The sequence below is a fragment of the Coturnix japonica genome, chromosome 20 (assembly GCF_054131305.1).
Source record: "Coturnix japonica strain WE chromosome 20, WE-NBRP24, whole genome shotgun sequence".
NCBI classification, from domain to species: Eukaryota; Metazoa; Chordata; class Aves; order Galliformes; family Phasianidae; genus Coturnix; species Coturnix japonica.
The window spans coordinates 11,519,877-11,546,405 of NC_140682.1; the positions used below are offsets into that span (position 1 = coordinate 11,519,877).

General features: G+C 52.5%; 1 long non-coding RNA gene and 1 pseudogene across 1 annotated transcript in view; one reads left to right on the forward strand and one right to left on the reverse strand.

Moving 5' to 3' along the window:
* Nucleotides 1–26,529, forward strand: part of LOC146757656 (uncharacterized) — a 594,671-nt gene that overhangs the window by 249,369 nt on the left and 318,773 nt on the right. The gene's annotated exons all lie outside the window — the stretch shown is intronic.
* Nucleotides 13,401–15,429, reverse strand: LOC146757662 (uncharacterized; annotated as a pseudogene).

A 26,529-nucleotide genomic window follows, 5' to 3' on the forward strand; every position in this document is an offset into this window, starting at 1 on the left:
TGGCAAGGAGGAGCCTTGTCCCTGCAGGGTTTGTCCCCAGGGACTCAGGGCAGGAGAAGGACTGGCAGCAGCCAAGAGACCCGGGGCAGGACGTGGGTCCCCTGGGGACGGAAGCCACAGCCCCTGTCCCAGCTGCATGGTGACTCTGGGCCATCCATAGGGCACTCTGAGCCTGCCCCCTCCAGATCCGTTCCTCTGCACGACCCCATAGAGCGCAAGGGAAGGGCTGGAGGTGACAGTGCCCAGGTCCTGCTGGAACAGGCCACGGACAGTCCCCTCCATGCCATCAATTAATTCCCAGCCCCTGATGCCCGGTCCTCAGGGCTGCGGAGGCACCCAGGGTCCCCCAAGTGCCCTGTGGTGCAGGGACCCATTGTGAGCACTAGAACAACGTGGCCAAGTCACGGTCCTGTAACCTGCTCAGCCCCAACTGCCCCCCATTGCCTCCTTCCCCTGCCCATTGCTCGCCAATATCAGGAGGGTGCCCAACAGCAGCCTTAAGGCCCGAATGGTGCCCCAAGGACCAGGGAACTGAGAGAACAGCAACACATCCCAGCCCCATCCTCGCCCCAGGGTCACCCCTCAACTCACAGCTCCAGGAGAGGGAGAAAGCAGAGATGGGTCAGCACTGCCAGGTGGGGCAAGCAGCAGTGCCAGCATCATAATGGGCAGCTGGCCGTGATGTCACCGCGTTGCCCTGGTGCCGTTTGTGACACGGCCACCCGGGAGGGGGGTGAAGGCAGAGCACCGAGGAGGGTCCTGCATCCTGAAGGAGCATCTGGTACAGAGCAGACGCATCTGAAGGATGAGCTCCAGCATGGCCGGTGCCAAGAAGGAGCAACCCAGAATGAGCAAGAACGGCCCCAGGGTGGGCCATGCCTCTGGACAAACATGTAGTAATACTGAAGGTACACGGACCCACAGCCATCACGGGAGCGGTGCTGCAGCCAGTCTTGGGATGGAGATGACACTTTCCATCTGCCACCTCCCTCCTGCCCAGCAGTGGGAGAGGGGTGCCGGGAAGCGGCAGATGCAGAGTGTGACCTGCTTTTCCTTTCATCTGCAGAGCGAGTTGCCGTCTGGGATGCGGTGGCCGCCTTCGTACACAAGCAGCTCCTGGTGCACAAGGTGCGTTTGTTGGCTGCCAGGTTCCTCCTCGCCCTGTCCGGCTCAGCCTGGACTTCCTCTGCGTCTTCCCCTGCACACACGGCAGGAAGCTCACCCCACGTTTCCCGCTGAGCTGCGTTTGAGAGGGAGGGAGAGGGGAAGGAGAGGGCTGTGCAGCCCCAAAGCCGTCCCCGCTGCCCTGGCTTGTGCCTCTGAACAGCAGGAGGGGGCTCCTGAGCTCTGCCCCCGCACAGGACCACCTCCAGCTCTTCCTCCAGCCAGCCCATAATGCGTCCACCCTTTCTTCCTCCTCCACTCGCAGGGGGTCTGGATTCCCACCTTCGGCTCCTTTGACATCATCTCCAGGGAGATCAGGATGCAGGACAGGACCGTGACCCTGTGCTGGCCCGTGTTTCACCTGGCCAGCAACCTCATAGCTGTGCACCACCTCAAGTCCCGCAGGGGGTCCCTGCCAGGTAGGAGGGGGGATTAAACCCTTGCTGGCTTCATGGACAGGGCAAACAGGGCCACCACATTCCTTCTCAGAAGCACACCTCCCCCTTGTAGGAGCCCATCCAAACGCGGGGCCGTTATGGATGATGTCCCTTAGTTCTAGGGAAGCAGCTGTGGAACAGCAACCGTATCATCAACCCCGTCCCTGGTATTTTCTCAGTCGACAGGAAGGTGGAGCCCCTGCAGTGCAGCCAGGTGGCTGCAGATGCCTCTGTGAGCTGGCAGACAGTGCGGAAGTGCATCCAAAGCACCGTATCGCTGCTCTCCAGCTGCCTGCGGAATGGGGAGAACGTGGCCATGGTCCTGAAGGACGTCGGAGTGCTCCTCATTGACGGGCTGACCTTCCAAATGAAGTTCTATCATGACTTCCTCGAGAAGCTGTCAGGGAAAGCGAACTTCAGGAGAGCCGTTCGCATGGTGAGCCATAGGTTTCTCCGTGGTCCGGGCAGTCCTGTGAGCCTTGATGAGCTCACACATGGCCCACTAGGACCTGGGCCTGAGCCGTGATCTGAGCCATGCAGGTGCTGCGGTGCTGGCAGCTCTCCCTGCCTCGGGCTCCTCGTGTTCCCTGTGCCTCAGCTGTGACCAAGATGTCCCACAACCTCCCTGTTCCTTCCCTGCAGGCCCCTTCACTGCTGGACATGGGGGTGTCCCGTGTGACACCGGTGGCTTCCCTGGTGTTCTCAAAATGCCTTTTGGTCTTACCCAAGTGAGTATTTTTCTGCTGCTTGATGCAGCTGCTCAGCTCTCATTCCGTAGCGCTTGTGCCTCGTGTCCATGAGTGTCCTGCCCAGGAGGATGTGCCAGAGAATCACAGAACGATTGGAGCAGGCAGGAACCCTAAAAGGGCACCCGGTCCCACTGCCCTGCGGGGAACAGGGACACCTACCTCCAAATGAGGTTGCTCTGAGCCTGGTCCAGCCAGGCCTTGAATGCCTGTCCGGGCACCCAGCACCTCTCTGGGCAAGACATCCCAGTGCCTCACCACCCTCCAGCTAAAACCTTCTTCCTCCCATCCAAAGCCAGTCTTCCCTCTTTCCGCCTGAAACTGTTTCCCCTCCTCCTATCCCAAGTGACCCTGCTAACGGCTTTAGAAAGCCTTCATGCAGCATGAAAACGTGCTTGCGAGCAGGCAAGCAGAGAGAGCAGCAAGGATTGCTGTTGCACTGCGTCACACCGCTCACTGCCTTCTCCTCGCTTACAGGTTCCAAATGGAGTTAGTCTCCAAACTGCCGCCCATGCGATGCCGCAAGTCCTCCGGGAGCTTGTTTGGGGCACAGAAGTCAACAGAAGAAGAGACTTTGCCACCTCTTACTGGGAACAAGAAAGGTAAAGTGGCTTCCAGCTCCTTTCCACAGCATGAGCAACCAACTGGAGGTGGGCAGTCCCTTGCTGACCATCAGCCCAGGGCTCTCACTTGCAGCATACCATCCTGCCGGCACAGCACGGCCTCTTCCCCTTAGGTTATGGTTGGCCTATCCAAAAGGAAGGTGCTGGGTGTGACGTACCCCCATCCCTGGCTATGGCAGGAGGATGTGGGGATCTCAGGCCTTGCCCTCCCCCACTGCAGGGACAGGGACCTCAAAAGTCACCCTGCCGCCTTCTTGTCACCAGCCAGCTCCTCTTTCCCAAAGCCAGCGTCCCTCATGCAGCCCAAAACAGAGCTGAACTGCAGAGAGGAGGAGTGGGGACAGAGATGGTTTCAGGGCGGGTTCTGGGAAAGAGGTCTGAGTTGAGTGCTGCTTGTGAGCGAGCCAAAGGCTTGACGGCGAATCTCCTCTTCCTTCCCTACTGCAGTGAGATTTGATAACACTCCAACATACATCAGGCGCCTCAGCACTGCAAGTGTTGATAGAGAGCAGTTTCAAAAAGTAAAGAACACACTGCGGAGGGAGAGCATTGCCAACAGGTGAGGCTGGAGGCTGTGGTCTGGGATGTGCATGGGGGTGACCCAACAAGAGCCCATTCCCTAACTCCAAAGGGTCGCTGCTTGTTTGTGGCCTCCCGGGAGTGCCGGGATGGGGATGTCAGGAGCCCCCCAGTTCACAGGGCTGGCCCCTCTCCACATCACCAGAGAGCCCCAGGGCAACCGGTCAGCTGTCTGTGGGGAAGGCTGCATTACAGCCCAGGCTCCTGGCTCAGGCTTGAGGGATGTGGCTTCAAAGCCATCAGCCACTCAGGCGGACCCCTCCCGCTCTGTCCTTTCAGTGTTCTGCCACCCATCTGGGCAGTGCCCGTAGCCCCAGAGCAGCCGATGAGCTGCCAGCTGCAGGGCCTAGAGGGAACAGAGAGCCAAGAAAACCTGGCCCGAACAAGACGTGTCAAGTTCCTCGATGAAGAAGGAGGAGCAGAGGAAGCCCAGCGTGAGGCCTCATGCAGCCAAGAGCAACCATCTTGCTCAAGGGCCTCATCCAGCCTATCCTTAGAGTCCCCAGACAAACCAAACATGCTGGCGCTTCGGGCATGCGACTCAGTGAGACTTCTCAGGAAGAGGGTTAAGAAGATCAGGGAGGCACAGGAGCAACCAAAGGAAATGGCAGCAGCACGTTCTTGTGGTGAGACCAGCCGTCCCAAGCAGTCCACCCGCAACAGATCTGTATTGCTGCCACCCATAAGGGAAGAAAATGAGTCTCCCACTGAAAAGATGGCAGCAGAAACATCTCGTGGCGAGCCCAGCCTGCCCGAGGAGCCGCCCGTTGTCAGATCTGAGTTCCTGCCAGCCATAAAGGAAGGAACGGGGTCTCCCAGGGGTCAGTCTCCAAAGACCAAAGACCCACCCCGCAGGAAGGGCACACACTACCCACGCTGATGCGGGCGTGGGCTGTCCAGGACAGTCAGAGCTCCACTGGAGGCTGCGAAACAGCTGCTGAGTTCCATCTGTGCCACTGAGACCCATTTGTGTCATTCCTGCATGCCACCTCCCTGAAGAAAAGCAAAGGAACAAGGAGAGAGAGCGAGGACTCTTCCAAGACCCCTTGCCTCTTTAGGAGCAAAACCCTATAGCTGGAAGTGTTTGAGGCAAGGGATAAAAAATGTCATGGCTTAGTAATATTGCTATTCTATAGCAATATTATTGCTACATCTATATTATTATATATCTATATCCATTATCTCTATCTATTAATATATATGTAATATATAACTATATCTATTATACATCTATATTCTATTATCTATAGAATATTGTATTCTCTTGCTATTCTACATCACAACATCATACTTAATATAAACATCTAAATACAAATAAACAATCATAAAAACACAATATGCACACTGGTCTGTATACATATATATACACAGAGTTACCGATTGCACTGCCCTAGCATCAAATTCCCTTGTGGTATACAATGAACATCCCCCCTAACCCTCACCCTCACCCTAACCCTAACCCTAACCCTCACCCTAACCCTCACCCTAACCCTATCCCTATCCCTATCCCTATCCCTATCCCTATCCCTATCCCTATCCCTATCCCTATCCCTATCCCTATCCCTATCCCTATCCCTATCCCTATCCCTATCCCTAACCCTATCCCTATCCCTATCCCTATCCCTAACCCTTACGCTACACTATTCCTAACCTCTCCCTTCTTCTACCTTTCCAAGCCCCTGGACTGGCCCATTGCCTTTTGGCCTGGCAGGGCACCTGGCAGGCTGGAATTTGGCCTTGGAGGCCTTCCTTTGCACTGTGTTATGGAAAAGGGAAGGGAAGGGAAGGGAAGGGAAGGGAAGGGAAGGGAAGGGAAGGGAAGGGAAGGGAAGGGAAGGGAAGGGAAGGGAAGGGAAGGGAAGGGAAGGGAAGGGAAGGGAAGGGAAGGGAAGGGAAGGGAAGGGAAGGGAAGGGAAGGGAAGGGAAGGGAAGGAAAGGAAAGGAAAGGAAAGGTGTGGGGAGAGAAGGGAAGGTGTGGGGAGGGAAGGGAAGGGAAGGGAAGGGAAGGGAAGGGAAGGGAAGGGAAGGGAAGGGAAGGGAAGGGAAGGGAAGGGAAGGGAAGGGAAGGGAAGGGAAGGGAAGGGAAGGGAAGGGAAGGGAAGGGAAGGGAAGGGAAGGGAAGGGAAGGGAAGGGAAGGGAAGGGAAGGGGAGGAAAGGTGTGGGGAGAGAAGGGAAGGTGTGGGGAGGGAAGGGAAGGGAAAGCAAGGGAAGGGAAGGGAAGGGAAGGGAAGGGAAGGGAAGGGAAGGGAAGGGAAGGGAAGGGAAGGGAAGGGAAGGGAAGGGAAGGGAAGGGAAGGGAAGGGAAGGGAAGGGAAGGGAAGGGAAGGGAAGGGAAGGGAAGGGAAGGGAAGGGAAGGGAAGGGGCATCCAGTATGTTCAGTGGGGAGTCGGGAAGATTGTGAGCCTGAAGTACTCAGCCAATGAGGAACCGGGGCAGAAGGAGATCAGCGTGGAGTAACACGGCCTAAAAGATGCAACGCTGCTTTCTGCATGCTCTCCTGCTTGCAGGGGACCTGCCATTGCAATTGCCAATCAAAGCTGCTTGATCACAGATAGCATCCTGGTCAGTGATCTGGGTGTTTCTTCACTGGGCACCAGAGGGCAGAACTAGTAATCAGAGCCCCATTATCTGACTCAGTTCTTTCTGGGGTGCCACGCAGCCACAGGACTTTTTTCTTGAGACCTAATATGGTGTTTAGAGGGCAGTGCTGCATGATGGGGTACTGCATATGTTTCAAGCTGCCCAGCGGTTGCCTCCACCATGGTAAGCACATAATGATCTGGACAGGCTGGATGGCTGGGTTGAACTCATTGGGATGAGGTTCAACAAGACCAAGAGCCGGGTCCAGCACTTTGGCCACAGCATCCCCAGGCAAAGCTTCAGGCGTGGGGCAGAGCGGCTGGAAGGCTGTGTAGAGGAACTGGACCTGGGGGCATTGATCGATGCTCAGCTGAACTTGAGCCAGTGATGTGCACAGCAAGCCAAGAAGCCCAACAGAATCCTGGCTTGTATCAGAAACAGCACTGGCAGCAGGAACGGGGCCGTGATTGTCCCCTTGTACTCAGATCTGGTGAGGCTGCACCTCCCAGATGTGTCCACTTTTGGACCCCTCACTGCAAGGAAGACATCACAACCCTGGAGTGTGTCCAGAGAAAATGACTGCGGTCATCTGAAGGCTTTCTTGGTTGTCGGAGGGCTCCACTGACTCCACTGGTTGTCAGAGATGTTCATTGAACATCACAAGGCTCCATTAATCAAGGAGGGGAGTCACTGGTCATCAGAGGGCTTCACTGGTCATCAGGAGATTAGAGGTGTCCGTGGGAGGGGTTATGCGAACTTTGCTTTGGATAATGGGGTTGGGGTATCGATGCAAGAGGCCTAAAGCAGACCCAAAGGAGGGCCAAGTGGCTGCAGTAAGAGAGCAGCTAAAAGGAGGGTGATGTGGTCACACTGTGTCCAAGCAGAGGTGGATCAAAGTGTAACAGGTTTGGGAGGAATTGTATGGAGGAGCAGAGAGAGAGCAGAGGGAGGGTACTGGGGCTGCTTGGCAGCGTGAGGAGCTCCATCCTTTAGGACTTTGGAGCAGGTGATGTGAGAGAGGGTGGGGAAGGCCACAGGGGTGCAGGACATGGTGTGCATGGCATGGAGCTGGGGAAGCCTCCCAGCACTTTGATGTGGCCACAGCCAGGCAGGGACAGATCCCAGCAGTCCCTGCTGAGCATGAGAACAAGGACACAGACACACAGCGTGTAGCTTTGCTGAGGGATTTATTGATCATCATGGGATGTCACTGATCATCAGGGTCTTCACTGGGCATCAGAGGATGTCAGAGGGCAGCACTGGCAAGGAGGAGCCTTGTCCCTGCAGGGTTTGTCCCCAGGGACTCAGGGCAGGAGAAGGACTGGCAGCAGCCAAGAGACCCGGGGCAGGACATGGGTCCCCTGGGGACGGAAGCCACAGCCCCTGTCCCAGCTGCATGGTGACTCTGGGCCATCCATAGGGCACTCTGAGCCTGCCCCCTCCAGATCCGTTCCTCTGCACGACCCCATAGAGCGCAAGGGAAGGGCTGGAGGTGACAGTGCCCAGGTCCTGCTGGAACAGGCCACGGACAGTCCCCTCCATGCCATCAATTAATTCCCAGCCCCTGATGCCCGGTCCTCAGGGCTGCGGAGGCACCCAGGGTCCCCCAAGTGCCCTGTGGTGCAGGGACCCATTGTGAGCACTAGAACAACGTGGCCAAGTCACGGTCCTGTAACCTGCTCAGCCCCAACTGCCCCCCATTGCCTCCTTCCCCTGCCCATTGCTCGCCAATATCAGGAGGGTGCCCAACAGCAGCCTTAAGGCCCGAATGGTGCCCCAAGGACCAGGGAACTGAGAGAACAGCAACACATCCCAGCCCCATCCTCGCCCCAGGGTCACCCCTCAACTCACAGCTCCAGGAGAGGGAGAAAGCAGAGATGGGTCAGCACTGCCAGGTGGGGCAGGCAGCAGTGCCAGCATCATAATGGGCAGCTGGCCGTGATGTCACCGCGTTGCCCTGGTGCCGTTTGTGACACGGCCACCCGGGAGGGGGGTGAAGGCAGAGCACCGAGGAGGGTCCTGCATCCTGAAGGAGCATCTGGTACAGAGCAGACGCATCTGAAGGATGAGCTCCAGCATGGCCGGTGCCAAGAAGGAGCAACCCAGAATGAGCAAGAACGGCCCCAGGGTGGGCCATGCCTCTGGACAAACATGTAGTAATACTGAAGGTACACGGACCCACAGCCACCACGGGAGCGGTGCTGCAGCCAGTCTTGGGATGGAGATGACACTTTCCATCTGCCACCTCCCTCCTGCCCAGCAGTGGGAGAGGGGTGCCAGGAAGCGGCAGATGCAGAGTGTGACCTGCTTTTCCTTTCATCTGCAGAGCGAGTTGCCGTCTGGGATGCGGTGGCCGCCTTCGTACACAAGCAGCTCCTGGTGCACAAGGTGCGTTTGTTGGCTGCCAGGTTCCTCCTCGCCCTGTCCGGCTCAGCCTGGACTTCCTCTGCGTCTTCCCCTGCACACACGGCAGGAAGCTCACCCCACGTTTCCCCGCTGAGCTGCGTTTGAGAGGGAGGGAGAGGGGAAGGACAGGGCTGTGCAGCCCCAGAGCCGTCCCCGCTGCCCTGGCTTGTGCCTCTGAACAGCAGGAGGGGGCTCCTGAGCTCTGCCCCCGCACAGGACCACCTCCAGCTCTTCCTCCAGCCAGCCCATAATGCGTCCACCCTTTCTTCCTCCTCCACTCGCAGGGGGTCTGGATTCCCACCTTCGGCTCCTTTGACATCATCTCCAGGGAGATCAGGATGCAGGACAGGACCGTGACCCTGTGCTGGCCCGTGTTTCACCTGGCCAGCAACCTCATAGCTGTGCACCACCTCAAGTCCCGCAGGGGGTCCCTGCCAGGTAGGAGGGGGGATTAAACCCTTGCTGGCTTCATGGACAGGGCAAACAGGGCCACCACATCCCTTCTCAGAAGCACACCTCCCCCTTGCAGGAGCCCATCCAAACGCGGGGCCGTTATGGATGATGTCCCTTAGTTCTAGGGAAGCAGCTGTGGAACAGCAACCGTATCATCAACCCCGTCCCTGGTATTTTCTCAGTCGACAGGAAGGTGGAGCCCCTGCAGTGCAGCCAGGTGGCTGCAGATGCCTCTGTGAGCTGGCAGACAGTGCGGAAGTGCATCCAAAGCACCGTATCGCTGCTCTCCAGCTGCCTGCGGAATGGGGAGAACGTGGCCGTGGTCCTGAAGGACGTCGGAGTGCTCCTCATTGACGGGCTGACCTTCCAAATGAAGTTCTATCATGACTTCCTCGAGAAGCTGTCAGGGAAAGCGAACTTCAGGAGAGCCGTTCGCATGGTGAGCCATAGGTTTCTCCGTGGTCCGGGCAGTCCTGTGAGCCTTGAGGAGCTCACACATGGCCCACTAGGACCTGGGCCTGAGCCGTGATCTGAGCCGTGCAGGTGCTGCGGTGCTGGCAGCTCTCCCTGCCTCGGGCTCCTCGTGTTCCCTGTGCCTCAGCTGTGACCAAGATGTCCCACAACCTCCCTGTTCCTCCCCTGCAGGCCCCTTCGCTGCTGGACATGGGGGTGTCCCGTGTGACACCGGTGGCTTCCCTGGTGTTCTCAAAATGCCTTGTGGTCTTACCCAAGTGAGTATTTTTCTGCTGCTTGATGCAGCTACTCAGCTCTCATTCCGTAGCGCTTGTGCCTCGTGTCCATCAGTGTCCTGCCCAGGAGGATGTGCCAGAGAATCACAGAACGATTGGAGCAGGCAGGAACCCTAAAAGGGCACCCGGTCCCACTGCCCTGCGGGGAACAGGGACACCTACCTCCAAATGAGGTTGCTCTGAGCCTGGTCCAGCCAGGCCTTGAATGCCTGTCCGGGCACCCAGCACCTCTCTGGGCAAGACATCCCAGTGCCTCACCACCCTCCAGCTAAAACCTTCTTCCTCCCATCCAAAGCCAGTCTTCCCTCTTTCCGCCTGAAACTGTTTCCCCTCCTCCTATCCCAAGTGACCCTGCTAACGGCTTTAGAAAGCCTTCATGCAGCATGAAAACGTGCTTGCGAGCAGGCAAGCAGAGAGAGCAGCAAGGATTGCTGTTGCACTGCGTCACACCGCTCACTGCCTTCTCCTCGCTTACAGGTTCCAAATGGAGTTAGTCTCCAAACTGCCGCCCATGCGATGCCGCAAATCCTCTGGGAGCTTGTTTGGGGCACAGAAGTCAACAGAAGAAGAGACTTTGCCACCTCTTACTGGGAACAAGAAAGGTAAAGTGGCTTCCAGCTCCTTTCCACAGCATGAGCAACCAACTGGAGGTGGGCAGTCCCTTGCTGACCATCAGCCCAGGGCTCTCACTTGCAGCATACCATCCTGCCGGCACAGCACGGCCTCTTCCCCTTAGGTTATGGTTGGCCTATCCAAAAGGAAGGTGCTGGGTGTGACGTACCCCCATCCCTGGCTATGGCAGGAGGATGTGGGGATCTCAGGCCTTGCCCTCCCCCACTGCAGGGACAGGGACCTCAAAAGTCACCCTGCCGCCTTCTTGTCACCAGCCAGCTCCTCTTTCCCAAAGCCAGCGTCCCTCATGCAGCCCAAAACAGAGCTGAACTGCAGAGAGGAGGAGTGGGGACAGAGATGGTTTCAGGGCGGGTTCTGGGAAAGAGGTCTGAGTTGAGTGCTGCTTGTGAGCGAGCCAAAGGCTTGACGGCGAATCTCCTCTTCCTTCCCTACTGCAGTGAGATTTGATAACACTCCAACATACATCAGGCGCCTCAGCACTGCAAGTGTTGATAGAGAGCAGTTTCAAAAAGTAAAGAACACACTGCGGAGGGAGAGCATTGCCAACAGGTGAGGCTGGAGGCTGTGGTCTGGGATGTGCATGGGGGTGACCCAACAAGAGCCCATTCCCTAACTCCAAAGGGTCGCTGCTTGTTTGTGGCCTCCCGGGAGTGCCGGGATGGGGATGTCAGGAGCCCCCCAGTTCACAGGGCTGGCCCCTCTCCACATCACCAGAGAGCCCCGGGGCAACCGGTCAGCTGTCTGTGGGGAAGGCTGCATTACAGCCCAGGCTCCTGGCTCAGGCTTGAGGGATGTGGCTTCAAAGCCATCAGCCACTCAGGCGGACCCCTCCCGCTCTGTCCTTTCAGTGTTCTGCCACCCATCTGGGCAGTGCCCGTAGCCCCAGAGCAGCCGATGAGCTGCCAGCTGCAGGGCCTAGAGGGAACAGAGAGCCAAGAAAACCTGGCCCGAACAAGACGTGTCAAGTTCCTCGATGAAGAAGGAGGAGCAGAGGAAGCCCAGCGTGAGGCCTCATGCAGCCAAGAGCAACCATCTTGCTCAAGGGCCTCATCCAGCCTATCCTTAGAGTCCCCAGACAAACCAAACATGCTGGCGCTTCGGGCATGCGACTCAGTGAGACTTCTCAGGAAGAGGGTTAAGAAGATCAGGGAGGCACAGGAGCAACCAAAGGAAATGGCAGCAGCACGTTCTTGTGGTGAGACCAGCCGTCCCAAGCAGTCCACCCGCAACAGATCTGTATTGCTGCCACCCATAAGGGAAGAAAATGAGTCTCCCACTGAAAAGATGGCAGCAGAAACATCTCGTGGCGAGCCCAGCCTGCCCGAGGAGCCGCCCGTTGTCAGATCTGAGTTCCTGCCAGCCATAAAGGAAGGAACGGAGTCTCCCAGGGGTCAGTCTCCAAAGACCAAAGACCCACCCCGCAGGAAGGGCACACACTACCCACGCTGATGCGGGCGTGGGCTGTCCAGGACAGTCAGAGCTCCACTGGAGGCTGCGAAACAGCTGCTGAGTTCCATCTGTGCCACTGAGACCCATTTGTGTCATTCCTGCATGCCACCTCCCTGAAGAAAAGCAAAGGAACAAGGAGAGAGAGCGAGGACTCTTCCAAGACCCCTTGCCTCTTTAGGAGCAAAACCCTATAGCTGGAAGTGTTTGAGGCAAGGGATAAAAAATGTCATGGCTTAGTAATATTGCTATTCTATAGCAATATTATTGCTACATCTATATTATTATATATCTATATCCATTATCTCTATCTATTAATATATATGTAATATATAACTATATCTATTATACATCTATATTCTATTATCTATAGAATATTGTATTCTCTTGCTATTCTACATCACAACATCATACTTAATATAAACATCTAAATACAAATAAACAATCATAAAAACACAATATGCACACTGGTCTGTATACATATATATACACAGAGTTACCGATTGCACTGCCCTAGCATCAAATTCCCTTGTGGTATACACTGAACATCCCCCCTACCCCTCACCCTCACCCTAACCCTAACCCTAACCCTCACCCTAACCCTCACCCTCACCCTATCCCTATCCCTATGCCTATCCCTATCCCTATCCCTATCCCTATCCCTATCCCTATCCCTATCCCTATCCCTATCCCTATCCCTATACCTTACCCTACACTATTCCTAACCTCTCCCTTCTTCTACCTTTCCAAGCCCCTGGACTGGCCCATTGCCTTTTGGCTGGCAGGGCACCTGGCAGGCTGGAATTTGGCCTTGGAGGCCTTCCTTTGCACTGTGTTATGGAAAAGGGACGGGAAGGGAAGGGAAGGGAAGGGAAGGGAAGGGAAGGGAAGGGAAGGGAAGGGAAGGGAAGGGAAGGGAAGGGAAGGTAAGGGAAGGGAAGGGAAGGGAAGGGAAGGGAAGGGAAGGGAAGGGAAGGGAAGGGAAGGGAAGGGAAAGGGGATCCAGTATGTTCAGTGGGGAGTCGGGATGATTGTGAGCCTGAAGTACTCAGCCAATGAGGAACCGGGGCAGAAGGAGATCAGCGTGGAGTAACACGGCCTAAAAGATGCAACGCTGCTTTCTGCATGCTCTCCTGCTTGCAGGGGACCTGCCATTGCAATTGCCAATCAAAGCTGCTTGATCACAGATAGCATCCTGGTCAGTGATCTGGGTGTTTCTTCACTGGGCACCAGAGGGCAGAACTAGTAATCAGAGCCCCATTATCTGACTCAGTTCTTTCTGGGGTGCCACGCAGCCACAGGACTTTTTTCTTGAGACCTAATATGGTGTTTAGAGGGCAGTACTGCATGATGGGGTACTGCATATGTTTCAAGCTGCCCAGCGGTTGCCTCCACCATGGTAAGCACATAATGATCTGGACAGGCTGGATGGCTGGGTTGAACTCATTGGGATGAGGTTCAACAAGACCAAGAGCCGGGTCCAGCACTTTGGCCACAGCATCCCCAGGCAAAGCTTCAGGCGTGGGGCAGAGCGGCTGGAAGGCTGTGTAGAGGAACTGGACCTGGGGGCATTGATCGATGCTCAGCTGAACTTGAGCCAGTGATGTGCCCAGCAAGCCAAGAAGCCCAACAGCATCCTGGCTTGTATCAGAAACAGCATTGGCAGCAGGAACGGGGCCGTGATTGTCCCCTTGTACTCAGATCTGGTGAGGCTGCACCTCCCAGATGTGTCCACTTTTGGACCCCTCACTGCAAGGAAGACATCACAACCCTGGAGTGTGTCCAGAGAAAATGACTGAATCTGAAGGCTTTGTTGGTTGTCGGAGGGCTCCACTGACTCCACTGGTTGTCAGAGATGTTCATTGAACATCACAAGGCTCCATTAATCAAGGAGGGGAGTCACTGGTCATCAGAGGGCTTCATTGGTCATCAGGAGATTAGAGGTGTCCGTGGGAGGGGTTATGCGAACTTTGCTTTGGATAATGGGGTTGGGGTATCGATGCAAGAGGCCTAAAGCAGACCCAAAGGAGGGCCAAGTGGCTGCAGTAAGAGAGCAGCTAAAAGGAGGGTGATGTGGTCACACTGTGTCCAAGCAGAGGTGGATCAAAGTGTAACAGGTTTGGGAGGAATTGTATGGAGGAGCAGAGAGAGAGCAGAGGGAGGGTACTGGGGCTGCTTGGCAGCGTGAGGAGCTCCATCCTTTAGGACTTTGGAGCAGGTGATGTGAGAGAGGGTGGGGAAGGCCACAGGGGTGCAGGACATGGTGTGCATGGCATGGAGCTGGGGAAGCCTCCCAGCACTTTGATGTGGCCACAGCCAGGCAGGGACAGATCCCAGCCGGACGGCTCCGGCCCGCAGCGGCTGCAGCGGCGCTGCCGTGAAGGGCGGCCCCGGCTGCGGCAGCGCCGCTGTCTGAGGTGAGAGCCGGGCGGCCTCGAGCCGGCTGTCAACGGCTGCTCCCGCCTGCTGCGGCTCAGCCAATCGGAGCCGGCGGCGCTGCCGTTGACCAATGAGAGGCCGGGCGAGGGGCGTCGCGTGGCCCCTGGTTGGAGGCGGGTGGGCAGGGGGCGGGGCGGAGCGGCGGTGGGGGAGGGGTTTAGGGGTGCGCGCTATTCTAGCAAGAAATGGGATGGGATGGGATGTGGGATTGGGATGAGGGATTGGGATTGGCAGGTGAGAGGTGGGGTTGGGAATGAGATTTGGAACGTCGGGTTGGGATTGTTGGCTGTGGGATTGCGAAAATTGGGATTGGGGTGCGAGGATATGAAAAGGAGATCAGAAAATGGGACGTGTATGGGATGGACTCCAGAAATGGATATGGGATCGACATGGGAAGAATATGGGATGGATATGGGATGGGGTATGGATATGGGATGGGGTTGGGATTACAACTGGATAAATATATGGAATGGACGTGGGATGGACGTGGGAATACGGATTTGGAATGGATATAGATACGGGGTACAGGATGGGGATAGGATGTGGGGACACAGACACAGGATGGGTTTGAGATGGCTATGGGGCTGATATGATGGATATGGGATGGGCTATGGATACACAACAGGATACGGGATGGGATAAAGTCATGAGATGTGGACATAGGATGGCTGATCAGATGGGGCTGTAGTGGTTATGGGGCCATAGGGGCTACAGGATCAGGATGCTGCAGTGACCTCTGTCCCCAAATTTCCCTCCCGCTGTGACACATGGAGTCCCACAACTATTCCTCTTTCCTTTATTCACATATGGGGGGGCCGGGGGGGGGGGCATCCCCAATCTGCCGTTATCAAGAAAGAAATCTTAATAAGAAAAGTAAGGGTTGTCACCCCCACCCCATGGGAACAATGGTGGTCTGTGGGGGTGGACACAGATGAGGTGCCCTGAGGAGTGTCCCCAACTTTGGGCTGTGACACCACAGGGGTGACACAGGTATCCCCGACTTCATGGTGTGACACTGAGGGGGTGTCCTCAACCCTGGCGTGTGGTGTGGGTATGTCACCAACTCTGGCATGCGACACTCTGAGAGTAACATGGGGATGTCCCCAGCTATGGGGGTGAGGCACCGTGATGCCGTATCCCCATTTGCCCCGGGAAGTCCTCGAGCTGGTCATGGTGTTCCCAGCTTCAGTGCAGTGTCCCCAGGGGGGACCTTTTGTCCCCTCTGCATGATGGTGACACCCAACGCTGGCTGCCAAAAGTGACACCCAATGACGATGACACTGCATCACAGAACCTGCAGCAGCTCCAAGTTTGTGCTACATGTCCTACGGTCACTCCAAGCTCTGGGACAGGTCCTGCTGTCACTCCACCCCTCATAATGAGCCCTGCAGTCACTCCTGCTACAGGTCCTCTAGCTGTTCCAAGTACTGCAATAAGAAAATGAAACAAATGCCTATCAAGGGAGGTGCAATATGCCAGGATGTACAGCCCTGTGGTTGCTCCAACCCCTCCAATGAGCCAAGTGGCTGCTCCAACTTCAGTCACAGGTCCTGCGGTGATTCCAGCTCTAGCAATGAGTTCTGCAGTTGCTCCAACTCCTGCAACAGCCCAACAGCCACTCCAGTTCCTACAGTGAACCTTGAGGCTGTTAAAACCCCTGCCACATGTCCTGGACTTGCAAACAGATATGCATATGTATTAGCATCTTTGCATGTATTTTTACATCTGCATACGTTATATATATGTGAGAATATACCGTAAGTAAGCATGTGTTTATATATAGAGATATAGATCTATGTCATAATCATAAGCATAACCCTTTTCTTTTTCTCTGTCTTAGTAAATAGCTTTAACCCAACAAATTCTAAACCACAGCACTGCCGAGTCCCTTACAGATCTCCTTGGGACTCTTGAAAGGAATGAGGAATAGAAGATTAGGGAGCTCTTTCTTTCTTCTCATTTCCTAATCACATCACAGCCTCCTGGATATTTTCCTCTTTACTCCAGCTGCTCTTCGAGACCCCAGCACCAGCCTCTGTGCACTTCAGTTTGTCTCAGAGAAATCAGCCTGTTTACAGGACAAGTGAACTGTTAATGTCTGCAGAAAACAACTATAACTTAAGCTGACTGTATCCATTTCGGTAGGTGAGGCTGAAAGCACAACCTGTGTGACTGTTCACAAAACAAGCGACTTACTGAAGAAATATTTGGGAGTCTCAGAGCTGTGTTGAAAGTTGACCACCCCTTTTAGATTTCTGCCTCCAATCCTTATTCCTTCCCTAAGAACAGGAAATGGAAAATCCCTGCCTTGGCTCTCCTCTTGCAAAGCACCCTTACAACATTCAGTTGTGCAGTGGAGCTGTGATCCCCCTGCCCCAGGCAGCAGCTGTAGCAGCACAAGCCCTGCCGGGGGGCTCCTTCCCCCCACACGTCTCCCCGCAGCGCCCTGGGCAGCTTCCCGAGCAGGATGACTGCTGACCCTGGCAGGCGGCAGAGTAAGATGTATTTTTCACCAGTGGACAGACTGATTCCAGAAGCATGGCTTTGAGTTGCAGTATCAAACTCTATAACCCAGAATTAGGTTATAAAGCAGGAATACGTTTATTAGGCACTGAATGCAAAGGGGATCACACTTCTCTTGCACACCAGAAAACAGAAGTGTTACCCATTTGAAAGCCAAGCTGATACATATTCAACAGATTTCCTGGAATTCATCTACATATTCATTATTTTCCAGGAAATCACTTACATTCTGCCCCTCCCTCCAGCACATGGGCTGTTTGTAGCTGGGTTCTTCCTCCGGAGGTTGTGGGGATGAAGTCAGACGTCTTCCTTGCAAAGGCTCAAAGTCTTCCTCACTCCGTCCTTTTTACCCCATCATGTTTGATTGAACTAGTCTGTTTCTGGACGGCTTCTTGGGCTATGTTCCTTTTAGTATGCAGGATGTTCTTCCCTTATCATAACTGCACATCCTACTTGGTTATGGGCCCACATACCTGACTTTTAACTTTGAGATTTACTCTTTTACTCTATCAGTTTACTAACAGATCGTGGTTGCCTAGCAGAAGTGCAAATGCCTCATCTGGAAATCTCTCTGTGCGGAGTGCTGCGGGGCACTGGGAGGCAGAGCGAGTCCGGTCCCGATGGGTTGCGGCATTGCGGGCAGTGCCCGCATGCACCAGGGCGCGGACACAGGTGGGGCGTAGTGGTGGTTGGTGCCTGCGTGCACCAGGGTCGGTCACATATGCGAGACATATGGGTCATGGGTACTTGGTGTGTGCGTCTGTTCTGTGTACCTGGGCTGTGAATATCCAGAACGTAGGGGGTGGTCCCCTGTGGCACTAGTTTTGATGATGAAACTGTCCAGCATTACATCAAGGAGATCTGTGATCTGTTCAAGACTTCCCCATATTTTGGCCTGAATAGAAGGATACATCTGCATTTCATTTATTGTCGTCGTTATAGGCTTAGCAAGGATAGCAGTGACTCGCTGGCGCTGTGCATTGTCATTGTGTTTGCTGAATCAGACCAGACTGGACAGCCAGGGAGTCGTATACTCCAGACAAAGACGTTTCAATTCAAGACTAGATTTGTTAAATCCTGAAATACACTCTTTCAAGCACTCTAGGGTAAGACCTCTACAGTGCCTGTCCTTGCTTCTTTCACTTCTGCTCAACCATGTGGCATCTAATTTCTGGAAAGAGTTGGCCACTTTGACTTCCCACCAGGAGAATGGCGTGATATGCCTGGCCTTATCATCTGTAGGGGACTCTTTCTCACCCTGCTCGTTTGGGGTTCAGCTCCCTGGCTCCTTTTATCACAAGGTTATCCATTTAGCTGACCATGGGAAGCCAGTTGATGTTATCCTTGATGATTTCAGTAGAGCTTTTGAAACTGTTTCTGACTGCACCCTTCTGGGCAGAATGTCCTGCATACGGATAGACAGAAACAGAATGTGGTGGTTGAGCAGTTGGCCAATAGGTGAGGTCCAAATGATTAGAGTCAACAGGTTCCATTGGGCTGGTAGATGGTCACTGTCAGGGTTCCCCAGGGCTCCATTTTAGGGCTGCTTCTCTTTCATGTTTTTGCGGATGACTTGCATGAAGGACTAGAAGATGTTCTGAGCAAGTTTGCTGCTGATACCAGATGAGGAGGTGCTGTTGCTTCCACTGAGGGTGGAGAGGACTTGCAGAGATATGTGGACAAGTCAGAGAACTGGGTACCAGTTGGTACTAAGCACCAAGTGCAGAAAGTATAACAAGTGCCTGATTGTGCACCTGGGTAGGGGCAACCCTGGACATACACACTGACTGGATATGGGACACTGGAGAGCGGTCTGATTGAATAGGATTGGGGGTCCTGGTCAACATCAGATTGAACATGAGTCAACAGTGAGCCCAAGCAGCCAGGAAGGCCAATGGTCCCCTGGAGTGCATCAAGCAAGGTATTGCCAGCTTAGTGAGTGTCACGGGTTACCTAGATTTACCTTTGCCCGTGACAGGGGGCAGCCGCCCTGTAGGGCCCCCAGCCCAGAGAAGAAGGGAAAGGGGAATGGGAAAAAGAACAGCGGCAGCAATCTAAGGAGGAAAATTTATTTTACTAAATATGATATCGGAATACAAGATAACACAATATAATACAATATGATTGAGGCTAATAAATCAAACAAAACAGAGAGAGAGAGAGAGTCCCCAGAAAACCGAGAGGCCTACTGTGAACTCTAGGTGACACGACTGGAATGCTTCCCACTCCCCGAGAGTCCAAGAGAGAGAGAAAACTCCAGCCTGGGAGCGAGATTATATACGTCCTCCTCCCGTGACTTATCTCTGACCGCGACGTCAGATGTGCCACGGACATCCTACAAAAATGACCAAGGCGAGGAGGGATGCTGCCAGGCACAGTAGTTAGTGTAGGAATAGAATGTGTTTCCTGCTTTAGAGATGGAAAAGGAGGAATTAGCTATCAAAAAGGGAAGATCCACAAAGAGAAGCAGAGATTGATTCTCAGGGCCTGATTTCTACTCATGGGTGGAAGTGATGTTTATCATGGATAAGTTGTTTACTGGACAAGAAAGAGGCACGATTAGGTGGGCAGCTATGCAAGAGTAGGAATGGAACACAGAAGGAAGGTTGGGCCCTGGGGAGAGGTGGAGAGAGGAAGGATCCCGAGGATAAACTGTACTGGTTGCTGTCTCTGTCTTTGTGACTGTTAAATTTCACACTTGTGAAAGTGCTATCTAAGAAGCTGTTACGGTACAAGGGGTGTCTAAGAAATATCTAGAAGACCCCCTGGGCTGTGTTTTGGCTCACTGAAGAGTCTTTGCTGGCGAGCCAGGGGGAATACGGAGTAAGAAACCAGGATCATAAATGAAGTTCTGGGACCAGTTTTTATAATTAAGTATCCTAATTGTGAGACCAAGTGCTGGGTGTTAGTGGGAAGTGAAGAAAGGTATTGCTTGATTATTGATGGTACAATGGAAGTGTAATGGAGGTACCAAAAGTGAATAGTGGAATTGTGGAGGAAAAAAAAAACACACACACACAAAAAAAAAAAAACAAAAAAACAAAAAAAAAAACGGCAAAAGGGGTAAGGAAAAGCGGTGAGTCAGAAATATAATATCTTTCTAAGTCTGTGATCTGCTCTAGCCAAAGTAGATGCTGCGGGCATGAGAACACATCCTCTGCACTGTGCCCCCCGCCCCTCCCCCCAAACCTCAGAATCAGCACTCTCTAAGAGGGGGAGAGAGTAAGAGAGAGAGAGCGAGCTGTGGGCCAGAGACTCTTATAGAAAACAAAGTGTTACCTGCGAAGGAGAAAAGACAGGGACATTGGAAGCGAGAATAGTCTTTCCTCCTCGGTTACCTGAAAGAAAGAGAGAAGACAAATTCTGGTCCTGAAAGAATTAGAAGGGTTATAAAGGAGTGTGAAAAAGAGGGTAAGAATCCACTGAAGGCTGCACACGTTCAGCTCAACATAGCAACCTATGTTTGCTGACCAATAGCAATTAGCACATTAGTTTAAGAACCAATTTATTAGTTTAGCAAAAGGAATCCACAAGCTACAGTTGTAAAACTGTCCATTTCAGCTTTACTGGGTGAAGAGTCTTGTTTTTCCTCAATAATTTTACACTTGGTGATTTTGCCTCACAATAAGGACTGCATTCGCAACAGAATTCTTGTGTCTTTTGCCTCAAAACGGGACACGGGCATTTTCCTCACGTTCCACATGCATTGTTTTTAGAAAGTGGCACCCCCTGGCCTAACAAGCAATGGAAATCTTGCAAACCGGGGAAGAGCGGATGGAAGTGAGTCAGAGGTTTCAGTGATGAAGCTGATGGTGAACAAATGGGGAAGAAGTAGGTGGGCGCTCGACCACCCTGGATACCACTGAGCACACCCGGAGCTTTGCCCTCCCCCCTAAGCCCCCCCACACCTCACCAGGAGATCCCCGAGGGCTCTCCGTTCCCCCCCGGCTTCTTTGCCCCCCACCGCCCCCGAGGCCCACTCAGGCTTCAGGCCCTGCGTGTACAGGCCGCGTTGCCATGGCGACAGCGCGCCTTCCCCCCTCTCTGCGCGCACTCGAAACTGCCACCACGGCGACAGCGCATGCGTGACGACGTCGGCATAGCAACAGCGCGTCAGCGCGCCTGCGCCTGTGCTCGTTGCCCGAGCGGCGCCAGCCGTGCCGTCATCACCCCGCGCCCCGAGGAAGAGGCGGCCGTGCCGAAGTCGAGCTGCTCTCCGCACTGCTGCAGCGCCGCCGGGCAACCCCGGGGCTCCGAGCGCCGCCTCCGCTTCTGCAAGTGGCTGTTCTGGGGGAGGCCTGAAGGGGTCCCCTCCGCGGGCGCCGCGAGCCGCCCTGCGTTGGCCCCGCGGGGCCTCTGTGGCACTCAGGGCTTCTGTTGGACGGCGGGATGTTCCCTGTGCCTCCTCCCCTCCCAGGGGTACCTCGTTGCCCCACCCCACGCCCCCATTCTGACCCCTAGGCTCCCCTATCTGTGCCCCCCCCGCCCCCGTCCTCCCGTCCCCGTTTCTGACCCCTACAATACACTGTCGTCCCCCATGAGTCTTTGTTTTGTGACTTACTTAGAGAGAAAGAGGCGTCGTTATTTGAGAGAACGGGCCGTGGTGGAGATGTTACACGACCCCACGTTTATTCCTCAGAATTCTGATCCAAATTCCAGTCCAAACCAAGGCCATGATCCTGAGAGAGTCAGGCGTACACCAAGTATGTGGCATATGTGCACAAGGTCTGCACCAGGTGAGTATGGCGGTACATGAGCAGCAACGTCTGGCAGAGGGCAAAGAAGACCCCTTTGAATGAAATGATTACTAAGCTTCATGACTTTGAGCTACGTTTAACCCGTCTACGTGCTTATGTTTCAGACCCTGTGAAAGTAACTGAAAGACTGGATAGAGTAGAGAGTAATCAGGAAGGTAGGATGGAGGAACTGTCTGCTGTGCTTCATCGTGATGAGCCCTGTGAACCCGTGGTGAGATGGGACACAGCTGATGAGGATCAGGATGATCAAAACAGCCTGCTGGAGGGGCTGATCAAACTGGTTTCCTCCCAGCCTGCATCATCCAGTGTCTCAGCTGTTAAGACGTCCTCCTGGCTTGCGGAATCAAACTCTATAATCCAGAGATGGGTTATAAAGCAGGTATGTTTATTCCAGCGTTGCGCAGTGCCAGGTGCAAGGGGGATAGCTCCTTCAAACTTGCACACCGACTTGTAAAATCGGGACACAGTTATAGGTACATTTAATACATAGTCAATGATTTCTCGGAATTCTGATACATAGTCAATGATTTCTTAGACTTCTAATACATAGTCAATAGTTCTAGGAATTCTGGTACATATTCAATAGCTCTTTAGCATACAGACCCCCTCTTGTCTTTAGCATGCTGACCCCCTCTTGTTCTTATCAGGGGGAATGCAACTCCTCTTCTGGTCGTCCGTGAGGTCTCGCTCCTTATCTGCATCCTCCCTGCTCTCTCAGGCCCCTTGTTTCTTTTACTTGTTACCTTTAAGTTTCTTTTACTTATTTCTATAAACTACCTTTAAGTTTCCTTTACTTGTTTCTATAAACTACCTTTAACTATCCCCCTTTTAGCCCCCCTTTATTCCGAATTCCAGCAGAGCTTCTGTTTCCTGCTTCACTGTTCATTCCCCCCTTTTCTTCAATCTAGCAGGATTTCTCTCCTGCTAGATCATTCCTTTTCCGGTGTGTGGCTAGCTGTTCTGCTATTCCCTTAATTGCACTTTTGTATATTTTATATGTAGTTAATCCAGTCTATGTTCTTGTTGATTGTCATCCACCAAAACAGTGACTCCAATCCTGCAGCAATTTGATTTCTTGCCTTAAATTTATCAGGGACACCTCTAGGTACCCCAACTAAATCTATATACATTTCTTTTCCAAATGCCAGGGTGAATGGTATAACTAATTGAACAAGTGCACAGGTGCCTCCCCAGTTAGATGGTTAAGCTGGACCATAAAAATCTTTCCCCCACAGTACCACCGGAGATTTGCCCTGGAGATTCCCAATCTTGAATAATTTCCTGCTGAATCCTCCATAACATCCAAGACCTCATCACTGCATAAGGAAAAGTTTCCTATAGGCCTGGTAGCCTTCACACCCTGCTGTGAGAGGCAAGCTGTATGGCTACCTACTGCTGTAGAGAGCGCAGGAGGGATCTTGACATCTGTATCAGGCATTGGAGGAAACAAGAGAGAGGTCTGCACTCTCTATTTCCCCAGGCAGTTTTCTCTTGATACAGGGCAATCATGCATCACATTCCCTTGGGGTCCTTGGTCCATCCCAGCAGAATGGGTACCACCTGAGCTATTGGCCGTCCCGATGCACAAGTGTAGCAATTGCTATGGTTGGGACTCTGGACAGTATACTTAGTCCATTCTACCCAGGCATTAACGTCCCCATATCTTGTTTCAGTTTCAAATGTTTGTCTAAGATCTTTTATCTCCTTAATTGTCATAACTGCAGGGTTTTCAGGAAGATTTTCTACCCCTTTTTAAGCTCTTCCCTATCCTGGACATTCTGGGTATTTTCAAGGAGTGTCTCTGTCCAGCCTCAATTGGCAGTTGTCCACCATACATCATTCCATACACCACAAGAGTCCCTTATTCATATCAAAACTATCAGTTGGTCCCTCCCCTGCATTATTGTCAAATTTCACCTTTTCCAGATAATTATCAGGATAGCAAATGGGTACAGCAGTAAAAACTTTTTTGTTACAAGGAAAACTTTTTGTGAGTATTGGTTCTATATAGGTTATAATACTCTCCCACTTACATATACAATTCATTTACCTATTCGAGGAGAAGTGAAAGGTTAGTTAAAATAATAAAAAATATATATGCATATAAAAAAACTTTTCATGATTTCCTTCTAATTCTTATCTTTTAAAGGTTTTTCTATGGCCACAGTTCCCACGCCTCAGGGCTAGTGGATACCTATACCAGTGTGTCATAAGTCCATCCTTTCTCGGCTGTCCTCACAGCTGTTTCAGTTGTTAGGAGTACTTGGAATGGTCCTTCCCAGTCAGGTGGCAGCTTTGTCTCCTTCCCAGTCTGTATCAGGATCCAGTCCCATTCACATGTAGCTGCAAATGCTGCTATGTCAACTCCAAGACCCACAATGGGTTAAATTCCTGTGTGCCACCTTCTTCAAACTAACACCATAGATGAGCTCTCCAGTCAGGCTCTGTCCAACTATGCTTTCCAATTAGGATGCTTACTTCTGTGTTTTTGCACTAATGAGAACACCAACACGTGATGACCTAGAAATCTTTGTAGAGTTGCAGGCCTGAGCTCTTGTTTGGACCACAGGGATGCAGTTTAATGGCTTCCACAATTGCACCGTAGCACAAGGGGGATACAGAGTCTTAGGGATGGATGGGCGAAGAGACAAGGAAGGGCGACTGCCCTCTGTGAGAGTGCACTGAGCTCTGCCTGGGGATGGCAGAGCAGCCAGGTCAGAGCTGATGAAAATGGAAAAGAGAGGAGACCAACAGTGTCTGTTCCAGGCTTCCTGATCAGGGAGAGCAAATGGAAGGTGCCCTCTGCAGACAGATGGGAGCCTGATGTTGTCCGGCCCTTGTCCCCTTTGGGGGCCTTTTTCACTCCAGTATCTGCTGCAGGGACAGCACAGCAGGGCATGTGCCATCCAGGAGATCCCTGGAGAGCACAGATGGCAGCTTCTCGAGCTTCATGGAGGAACCAAAGAGGAGAGGTGCTCTGCTAGATTTCATACCAGCAAGGAAGGTCTGGTGGGGAATGTGAAGGTAAAACGGGCACCAGGCCATGTGCGAGACACAAATGGATCTTTCTTTTTTCTTTTTTTCTTTTTTTTTTTTTTTTCTTCTTTTCCTTTCCTTTTCCCTTTCCCTTCCCCTTTCTCTCTTCCTTTCCATTTCCCTTCCCTTCTTCTTCCCTTCCCTTTTTTTTCCCTTTATGGTTAGGCTGTGGTTGGACTTGATGTTCTTCAAGGTCTTTTCCAAACTGGGTAATTCTATGATTCCCTTTCCTTCCCTTTTCTTTCCTTTCCTTTCCTTTCTTTTCATTTTCATTTTCCTTTTCTTTCTTTTTCTATTTCTTTTTCTTCTCCTTTTTCTTTTTCTTTCACTTTTTCTTTTCCTTTTTCTTACTTTTTTTGTTTCTTTTTTTTCCCTTTTTCTTTTTCTTTTTTTTTTCTTCTTTTCCTTTTCCTTTTCCTTTTCCTTTTTCGTTTTCTTTTTTGTTTTCATTCCCTTTTTCTTTCCCTTTTTCTTTCTCTTTCTCTTTCTCTTTTTATTTTTTGAAGCAGGAAGTTTGAAAGATGTTCATTAATGTCGGTAAAAGTGAAAAAAACATTTGAAGACAAAGATAGAAATCAATGAAAATGTGTTAACCATTCCCAATGTGTGAAATACTCACAAGTCCTTTTCAATTTTAAGTTGATACCTCCCAACTATCTGGCTGTTTTCTGACATTCAGGGAGATTACTGGAATTTGCTCCATCTCTCCAGTGTCTGATGGACTCTGTTGTCAAATCCTTCACTGTGATTCTATCTATCCCTTCCTATCTGCGTCTCACTCATTTCTTCTACAAATATTCCCTGTGAAAGACAAACCTCAATAGAAGCAGCTTGGACATGGCAAGCAGTTGATCACTGTGTTTTACTGTTCAGCTGTTTACATTGCACCACCTTTCCTTCTGTTTGTAGGCCAAAAAAAAGAGAGAAATCTTTCCTTTTCCGTGTGCAGCCGGTTCTCTGTGGAAAGCCAGTGGGAGTTGGTGCAAAGCAGGTTTAACACTGAGCGGATGAATGCAGAGGAGAAGAGTGATGTCAGGAAAAGAGATGCTAGTCCCAGGGGGCCAGTGTGAGTAGAAATGGGGTGGGGAGGTTGAGAAGGACGTTTGTCCACACAGTAACAGAATAGAACTCATTGGGAATATCCTGGATTGATATCAGTTGCACAGTGCTGCTTTAACAACTTGTTTAAACCCACCTATAAATAAATAGACAATAAATGTCTGCTGGATTCTTCCTCTTTAAGATCTCTCCAGATACCTCTCCACTTTGCTGAACAAGTTCTGAAAACCCAAAGAGGATGACAGGAAGGCACAAGGCACAGGAGGGCTCCTTAGGTGGTAAGAGGCCCCAGGGGGCATTTGCTGCTGAGTCCATCAGCCTCCAGTGCAGAGAGAAGTCTGCACAAAGTGCTCAACAAGACAAAGGCAGAAGTAACAGTTTCTTGGAGTATTAATGGGCCCAATGAGGGCCATTAGTAAGCAAGATTCCCAAGGGACCTGTTAGAGCAGATAATTGGAAGCCATGACTACAGGCAGGCAAAGGCACTGGCATGGTGGCTCTGATGCTAAGAAACCCCTCCTTTGTCTTAGGAAGCAGACAGGACATGACTTGATTCCCAGACCCCTGGCAGGGAGATCCTGTCCCTCATGTTGGCTCGGGGCCCTTCCTGGGGCAGGAGAAGGAGAATTGTATGGTGTTAAATGAAAGACACAGGGACAGAAGATCCCAGGCTCTGCATGGGGTGCAAGGACACTGTGAGGTTCATGCCTTAGGTGTGCCCTGTGTCTCATTGCAGGATGTGGGATGGGAGAAGGGCCCAATCTGAACACGTAGTCAATCCCAATGAAGCTCTGAACTTCAGATCTCTTGGTTCCAGTGCCATCCTTTGCACATCCTCCCATAGTTTGATGTCCTTTCTGCTCTACAGTGCTCCCAGTGCTCCAGGTGAGGCTGTAG